Source organism: Trachurus trachurus, assembly GCF_905171665.1.
Source record: "Trachurus trachurus genome assembly, chromosome: 16".
Classification (NCBI taxonomy): domain Eukaryota; kingdom Metazoa; phylum Chordata; class Actinopteri; order Carangiformes; family Carangidae; genus Trachurus; species Trachurus trachurus.
In genome coordinates this window covers 23,255,918-23,264,559 of record NC_139902.1, presented here as the reverse complement: position 1 = coordinate 23,264,559, position 8,642 = coordinate 23,255,918, and positions in this window count along the sequence as shown.

Below are 8,642 nucleotides of genomic sequence, written 5' to 3'. Positions count from 1 at the left end.
AAGACTTGCACCTTATCATAGCATAAAAGCTAGTAACAGGGGGAAACACCTGGGATGGCTATTTCAAGGTCACTAGTCATACCTTATATCTTGTTTGTTTCCTTACAATCTTTTTTGCCAAGGAACAATAATTTTTGTGTCCTTGCAATCTTTTTGCCAAGGTACAACAATTTTTTTTTTTTTTTATACATTAGTTTGAGAGGTACGTTTTACGGTAGATTTTGTTATTGTTTTTACGTGTTCCCCATTTAGTAGGCTATATATATATATTTATTTATTTTAATCTAGTATATAATAGTATTTATGTAAGATCTGAGCCTTATAGCCTTACACTCAATGTCATAAATGTGCTTCTTTTAAGTTTTGCCATTTCAACAGCTGTTCACTAACCAGATTTAGCAACAGCTTCAGCCATCATTGTCTTTATAATAAAATAAAAAGCCTTCTGATCAGCCCTGTACCTCAGATGCTATAGTGACTTGATGAGGGGTGATGAGACAGTAAGGAAAAGGAATGGATAAAGTTTCTCCTTGACGAGTAGTCGTTAATGCTAATATTACCAATGTAGCAATAGAAAAACGTAAATAGTCCCTGTAGGGTTTGTCCAGATGGAAATCATTCACACAAATTCAACTGCTGGGCCAGTGACATCAAGCTTTCTATCAATGGATGCACTGTCTGTGTGTGAGCGCCTGTGTGTTTGTTTTCAGCTGATTGAACTTAGAACTCACCAAAAACTTCAATTCTTCTGTGTATTTTTCCTCCTATTTCTCTCCCCTCTCTCTGTATATATTTACGAAGTAGACTCATTTTACTTTCTATTCATCTTACAATGACTTTTCATTGACTCTGAGCTTTGTCTGTTTGGTTCTCAGTAGTACCCCAAGGGTGTTTATAGCCTAATATGTGTAATTTAAAGCAAATTGTAATAGAAAAGTAACAAAACAAACTGACATTGAAAAAATAGTGTCGGAAACACACTAATAAATAGTGTTCATAACATATTTTATCATAGTTTTATCTATCTATCTATCTATCTATCTATCTATCTATCTATCTATCTATCTATCTATCTATCTATCTATCTATCTATCTATCTATCTATCTATCTATCTATCTATCTCTATTTTCCTAATTGTGTCTCTTTGTGTTTCAGAACGTAATTCTTAGTGAATGTGTGGTGCTTTTTGTGTGTGTGAAATCACACATTCAGGGAGTTTCAACACTCAATACAGTGTACTGTTCACAATAACACTTTTTCCAGGGGTTGAGATTGGATTTTACCCACATGTTGGTTACTTTGTTTGGTGTTGTGTGTCTTTACAACCTAATGTGTATGTGTGTATTTCTTGCTTTGTGTGTTTGTACTTTAGAGCAGTGTGTGAACCATCTCGCAACAACAACAACTGCCTGTTTGAGCCCACACAATCTTTGTGTAGTAGAGCCATCAGGAGATTTCTGTGGAAACCCTCCCATCCTGCCTCTGTGTGTGTGTGTGTGTGTGTGTGTGTGTGTGTGTGTGTGTGTGTGTGTGTGTGTGTGTGTGTGTGTGTGTGTGTGTGTGTGTGTGTGTGTGTGTGTGTGTGTGTGTGTGTGTGTGTGTGCAGGCGGCAAAGAGTCAAAAGCAGATCTGCTGCCCTGTTATGTTCTCATATCTCCTCTTGATAACTCTTACAGGATGTGTTCTTCAGATTTTGCCTCGAGGTAAAGACAGGTTTGAAAACAAGTCACAGAGCAAGCAACACAAGCAAGTAAGCAAGTAAATGAGTAGGCACAGAAATATTCAAATAGACACACAGTATGCATACACAAAGTGCCAATGCAACATCTCAATGCATGTTCCTTAAAGTATGAACCCTTTAGGTCGCGAGGGGTCGACTGACAGCTCCTTGCTAACACAGAATGACACAAATGTCTTAGGTGACTTTGTTTTGATGGTTGATGACAAGTCAGATTCCTGTAAAATAATCAGCAAAGGTTGAAATTCTATTTTTTCTGTCCGTTAGCCAGCTGGTGTTGTGAGTATAGGACGCAGGCTTCGCACATAAATCTTGCTGTGTGAAATGACAACTCTCTGTGATAGATTTTTATATCAGCTTTAATTAATGTTAATTCCATGAGTCAGCCGACAAAATGAAACTCTGGGCAGTTGTCTTATTAATGTTGTGCTGCTGTCTGGGACCACTTACCCCAGACCAGAGATGTATGTATGATTAGTTAGAGACATGTGGTCTGTGTTGCTAAAAGAGCACTGATACTGCACCACTGATTAAACCCATTCTCTGATGTAGTTAGCGTGTGTGTGAGTGTGTGCGTGTGTGTAACTAACTGCTGAGCCATCTCGCCACAACGAGCAGCAAAATAAAACGGTTAGATCAGAACGTGTGACAGTGTGAAAGACTGGTGGCCGGCTTTGAGGTCGCCGGTCTAATTACACTTCAGAGAGACTGATTTAGGTTCAGTTGCGGAGGTTGTCCCGGGCTGCAGACGGATGGAGGACAGCGTAGATGAGAGAGAAAGAGAGAGAGAGAGAGAGAGAGAGACGGCTGTGAGAGCTGTGAGAATAGTGGACAGTAGGGGCACGGAGTGAAAAGAGATGGCAGGGTTTCAATTTGGATTTAAATCGAACACTATTAGCACGAGTGCCTCTTCAGCTATTACGCCAACAAGTTGCAGTTTTACCTTTGCTCCTGGTCTGTTTTTTCGCTCCTTCCTACTCGGGCCTATACTTCCCCTGTATGTCTTTAATTTCAAAGCAAGAGGAAGCTTTGTAGGGAACTGGTCTAGCAGCCATTTGCATTGGGTTAGAATAGAAAACAGCGTGTGTGATTCGTCATGAACGTCCTTGACTGTCCTTACCTTAAATGTCCCTCTGTCTAAGTAAAATGAGCGAGATCCTGTTACATAATAAGCACATTTTGGTCATCCTTAGCTACACTTATACGCCAAGACTTCAGGATTAAGACTCGGATTTATGGTTAGATTAAGTTCTCGGACAGGGTTGAACTTGGGTTTAAGTGTTTGGACATGACCCAATAAAACCTACAGCTGTGTACAAGAAGAGTTTATGCAGCGACTACTGCTATTGTTTGTGAACTGTAAGGCAATTAAGATCCGTGTAATGATAGTTCAGTCAACGCTGCACAGTGACAGTAGATTCCAGTGTGTGTGTATGTGTGCAAGAGGAATGCTGCTGTGCTTCAAGGGAGGGGGGGGGGGCTCTATGGGCAGGAGCACCCAGGGGTTAACGAGCGGTGTGAGAAAAACAGGCAGAGTTTGAGAGGGAGGGGGGAGGGAAGCACACACACACACACACATACGCTCATTCAAACACACTAGTCCCAGAGGAAGCTGGAGATGGTCGGCCCAGGAGAGCAGACAGCTCTTGTTGGCTTTAAAGTGAGATAAATCACAGATGTAGTTATCATCATTATTATGTTGATCAGTTTACTCAATATTGATCAGTTTAGTGATATTAAAAAATAATAATAATAATAAAAAAATGTTTGTTTGTTTTTTCTTTCAAAATCCTAATCCTTTGGTCCCAACGGATAAATGCAGACTTTATATAAGAGAGAGAATTATGTAGCCTAAGACACCGGTGAAACTGGAAATGTTTTTGGATTTTTCTTTTTAAGATTTAGTCAATGAGAGACAATGGAAATCTCTGTGAAGGGACATCATGCAACAGTCAAAACCTAACTTCCATGCAGGTGCAAGCCAATCATATTGAAAACCATTATTAGTCTGTTTTCAGGTAGATTTCAGTCATTTACTACAGTTTTGCTACAGTGTGTACTTCATAGGGCTGAGAACCGTCTCATTTCCCCCTCTGGACCCGTCCAGTAATCTCACTAGCATGGACTGCATGCTCACCAAAATGTAACATGACAGTATTGACCCAAACACCTGCCACTTCCTACACACACACATACACACAGACCCAGTGGACTCTTTTCTATCCGAAAGCCCTTCTCACGCAAATAGAGTAGGCAGGCAGGATCCCCTCTCAGCCTATTTATCGAGGAGGGGGGGGGTTGAGAAGGGACAGACAGCGTGGACCCCCTCTATTGTTCTGGCTGGGTTTAAGGGATGGGGGGGAGGTAGGGATGGAACTAGGGATAGGATGGGAATTGGAGACCCCAACAATGCCACAAGACCCCCCACTGCTCTTCCTGCTTATGAGCATGACCTGCTCTGACAGACCAGGGACAGACTCCCAACAAGAAGGAACTATAACTATAAAGCTATAACATAACTATAACAGTCCAAACTCAACTTTGTTCGCTTGTACAAGACCTGAAATAGTCCTAGATTAGACCTGGTCCTAGACCTAGACCCAGTTCAGTCAAATATCAATAATATAATAATCAAAGTGGAGACAACCTGTTGACCTACAGCCAAATTTCCTCATAACCTGGATACCTGCTGTATGAGCAGATAGGATCATATTGGCATGTGGGTTTTGCCTGTTGTTTTTTGTCATAAGTCAGGTATATGTCCGAGGTGTCGTCAGAGCTGATCACTGTGTGTGTAGTATATATACACTGTATATATAATGTTTGTTTGTTCCAAATCAGACTCTTTCCTATTACAGTAATTGACGACATCATTTCTAACATGTGGGGGATGAAGCTTGACAACAGTTTAAGTAGAACAGCGTCAGTCAACCACAAAGTTTGCAAAAGCTTTTCTTTTTTATTTCACTTTGTTAACAGCTGACAAGTTTGTCGCCCTAAAAATGTGCCACATCTCCAGCTTGGGTGTTTTGTGAACAGCGTGTAGGTATGTGCGTGTGTGTGTGTACGTGTGTATGTGTGTGTCTGTATCCAGCTGTGCCTCACCCCTCTCTCTCTTCATGGTGAAGCTTACAGCAGACCTCTTTGTCTGCTGGTTTAGAGCAGGGTGGGAGGTGAAGAGCAGTTTGTTCATAATGGATTATTGATTGGTCTGAGAATACACTGGATCTGCACTGTGTGTGTGTGTGTGTGTGTGTGTGTGTGTGTGTGTGTGTGTGTGTGTGTGTGTGTGTGTGTGTGTGTGTGTGCGTGTGCGTGTGTGTGTGTGTGCGTGTGTGTTTAGGACTCCATACCATCCCCTCTGTCGCACTCTGAGCACTGAATGTCTCCACTTTATGAGCAACTGTATGGAGGATAGCAAGGTTTTTTTATAAAGTGCTCTCTGTATGTTATGCTCTGTGAAGCAGCGTATGCGTGTGTGTGTCTGTGTGTGTGTGAGCAGCTCTCTGTATGGGCCGTTAAGCTTTCAATGCTGCCTGTATGAAACAGTGTTAAAAGCCCACTGTGTGCTCATGTAGACTTTGAAAAGATGTGTGTGGACAACATTAAAAGCCCCTTCTGTTTTGCTTCATGATTCCTCAGTTCCCCAGCATGTATGTGTGTGTGTGTGTATGTGTGTGTGTGCACTACTTAAACACAAGGTCCACTCTTTATTTTTCCCCCTCTGTGTATTTTTTTTCTTAACCTCAAATGTCTCTGTGCTGCTGCGTGGGAGTGAAACAGATCCCATCAGGGCTGAAGGATGTCCCACACGAGAACGACCTACAGTTATTATCAGTGATAAGGTGACAGTGTGAGTGAGTCAGTGTGTTATGAAAGCCAATCTCAGCACCCTTGGGTGCAGGAGATTTGTGTCATGGCTGCCTCTAGATGATTGCTATGATGAAGGCGCTCCCTGGCTGGATGACAGTGTTTTCTATCACAGAGCAGCAGCAAAATGGTGGAGCTGAGCATCTTTCTGCCAAACCTTTGTTTGAGTCCCTGTTAAACTGCAGTGCTGGTAAAATAGTCGACTACAGTGTCTCTGTCTCCCTTTTGTAACCAAATCTGGACTATTGCACCAAATGTCTTCTACAAGCTGAATCAGTGGCCTCTAGATGGGGCAGTTGAGCAGACTGCAATAATCACTGACACAAATCATCTGGTTTAAAAGCAGATGTAGTGCACCTTTACATGGTGGGGTGTGTATGTAGTTGTTTCACTCAGGGAGCAAAGAGCGACCTCTGATATAACAATTTGTACTGAGCTGGTCTAGTCAAGTTTCCTATATCAAACTTAGCTTTGAAGTTAAACTCTCTGGCTTAGTGACAGTGCTGAAGTGTGAAAACAAAAAACAGAAAAGCCGACATCTGTAAACAGGTCCTCTGCTGGCCGGCATGCTCAGTTTGACACTGTTTGTTTCAAGATCCCCTCCAGATGTGAACCTCAGGAGTCTCTGGTACAGAAATAGCTGCACTGCTCTGCTCTGCGAAGGTTGTGTATGGATGGGAAAATAAGAGCGGATTTCCTCCTCTTGCTGGACCTCAGCCGCTACGGTTCAGCGTTCAGAAAGCAGAACAGCAGAGGTTGAACCATCAAGGAAGGAGGAGGGGGAAAAAAAGAACAGTTTTCTCAGTGTTTGACAGAGCAGTCATTATCAGCTGAGTGTAGGCCTACACTCACTCCCAGTGACTCATGGAAGGGCAGCTAAAGTGTCCATTAATGCCATGTCTGAAATCAGAGCAGTGACGTTCCCAAGTACGGTTGAAAAAAGAAAAAAAAGAAACATTTTTAATTGTTTCTATCATATAGCCTTTAAAAATACTAAACTGAAAACACTCATTTCGGTTCCAATTTCAGCCATGCACTATCTTCAATGTTAGAAGTCCCTGTGTGTAAGTGTGTGTGTGTGTGTGTTCATGTGTGTGTGTATCTGTGTGAGGTTAATTAGCTGGAGGATGTCAATGACAGTCAAGGTTTACAAACTGGATTTTTCCTGCAAGCTTCAGGAACACATCATATCCAGTTATTGTCCCACATTGGCCTTTAATACAGCTTTGATGCGTCTTTCCTTTTTTGATGACTTCGATGATTGGTAATCTTGTCCGTCTCTCCTGGACAGTTTTTCCCTCCTTAAGCCAATTTGTCTTTTTTTTTGGGTCTGTATAGCGAGGAGGCTGCATTGTTTCCCTTCTGGTGGCTAATCTCATTACATTTAAATTTGCACATGTGACTGTCTGGTGGGATGACAGGCTTACTGTGGAATAGCCTCAACCCCCTCCCAGCCCCTCTGACCCCCAATCAGCAAGGCCATTTAATAGGAAATAAGATGATTATCCTCTGTTTTAGCGCCAGAACTGCAAGAAACTACTAAGTCATAATTAGCAATATTAGGATGTGAAGACAGAGCAGATGGGCCAGATGGAGGGGAAAACTAGAGTGGATAGATGAATGGAGCGGGGCTTTGTTTTCCTTATTTTGCTGTTACCCATCGTCACCTGATTGTCTATTATGTCATGTGTTGACTATTACTTACTCATACTTCCTCATACTTCTTTGTTAAGTTCATGGCTTTTACTTAACATTATAAATGAGATTTGATTATTTTTGCCAGGTTTAGTGTTTCATGCCTCAAAAGCGCAGCTTGTGAGTGTGTTATGTAAGAATGTAAGAAATTAGTCCCATCAAAACCATTAGCTGTGTGACTATAATGTATAATCTACATAACAGAATGAATCAATGTGGTGTCATGGGGTTAATATAAGTAAAACTGAAAACTACTCAGTGCTGTACTGATTCATGTTACTGCACAGGGGACACACATCACAAAGTTACAGTATTATTACCATATGGAATATTATTCTAATATTTTAATGTGCTGTTTGTAGTATTCTTATTATTGCTGCCTTGTCTATTATTGACAGAAATTGATAGCAACAGCTTATTTTCTTCTACTGAACTGCATCCTAGCTAGCTGCTCTAGCTCATCTCATCACTTTAAAAGAGTCGCTGTAGCCTCCAATATGCCCTGAAGATGTAGAACTTCTCTGAGGTCATATTATAATCTATTATAAAGACAGCAATGGCCACCTATACTAACTGCAAGAAACTGTGTTCGATGGCAGAGACAAACAAAATGTTTACAGCCATGTTAGCAGCACTGCAAGCTTTGAACTAACTACTGAAGTTAGCATGCCCAGTGCTAACATGCAACATTGTTACCCTTTTTCACTATTGTATTTTTGTGAGAAGATGTCTTAATAACAATCTTCAGTGGGGCATGGAGATGTGTACTCCACAGAAGGCCCTCCAATAGACACATTTCACTCAAAGTAAAGTAGGCTATATTTAGGTATACATAAGTATTAAGAATTTTCAAAAGCAAGTGGAAACAGTGAGCCATTTTTAGATCATTGATTATATTGAGACATGAAGAGGTCTGGATCTGATAATACAGTTTGTTTGAAAGTAATGTCAGTCACAGCTGCACGTCTGGCTAGAGGAGTGCATGTTCTCTGGAAGCTTTAGCTTACTAAGCACTCCAGGAGGAAGCATGGTGAACCATTGAGGCTGCGCTGATTTTTAGTGGCATGAATAATTCTAGATAGATAGGTGGCTCTGGTGCAGGGTAGTCATTTTCAGTGCGAGAGTTTAAGACATATGATTGTTCTTGTGCTAACTTCCCTCCTCCACCACCTTATCCTCTTATGATTATGATCAATTATCCACTTATAATTAGAGCCTGGCAGTAACTCAGCTTAAGGGCTGTGGCACTTTATATAATAGCCTGTAATAATGCTGTCACTCACATTTCATAGAGTCCACACATTCAGGTTCCTGCATCTGCTGAAATTAATACTCCAA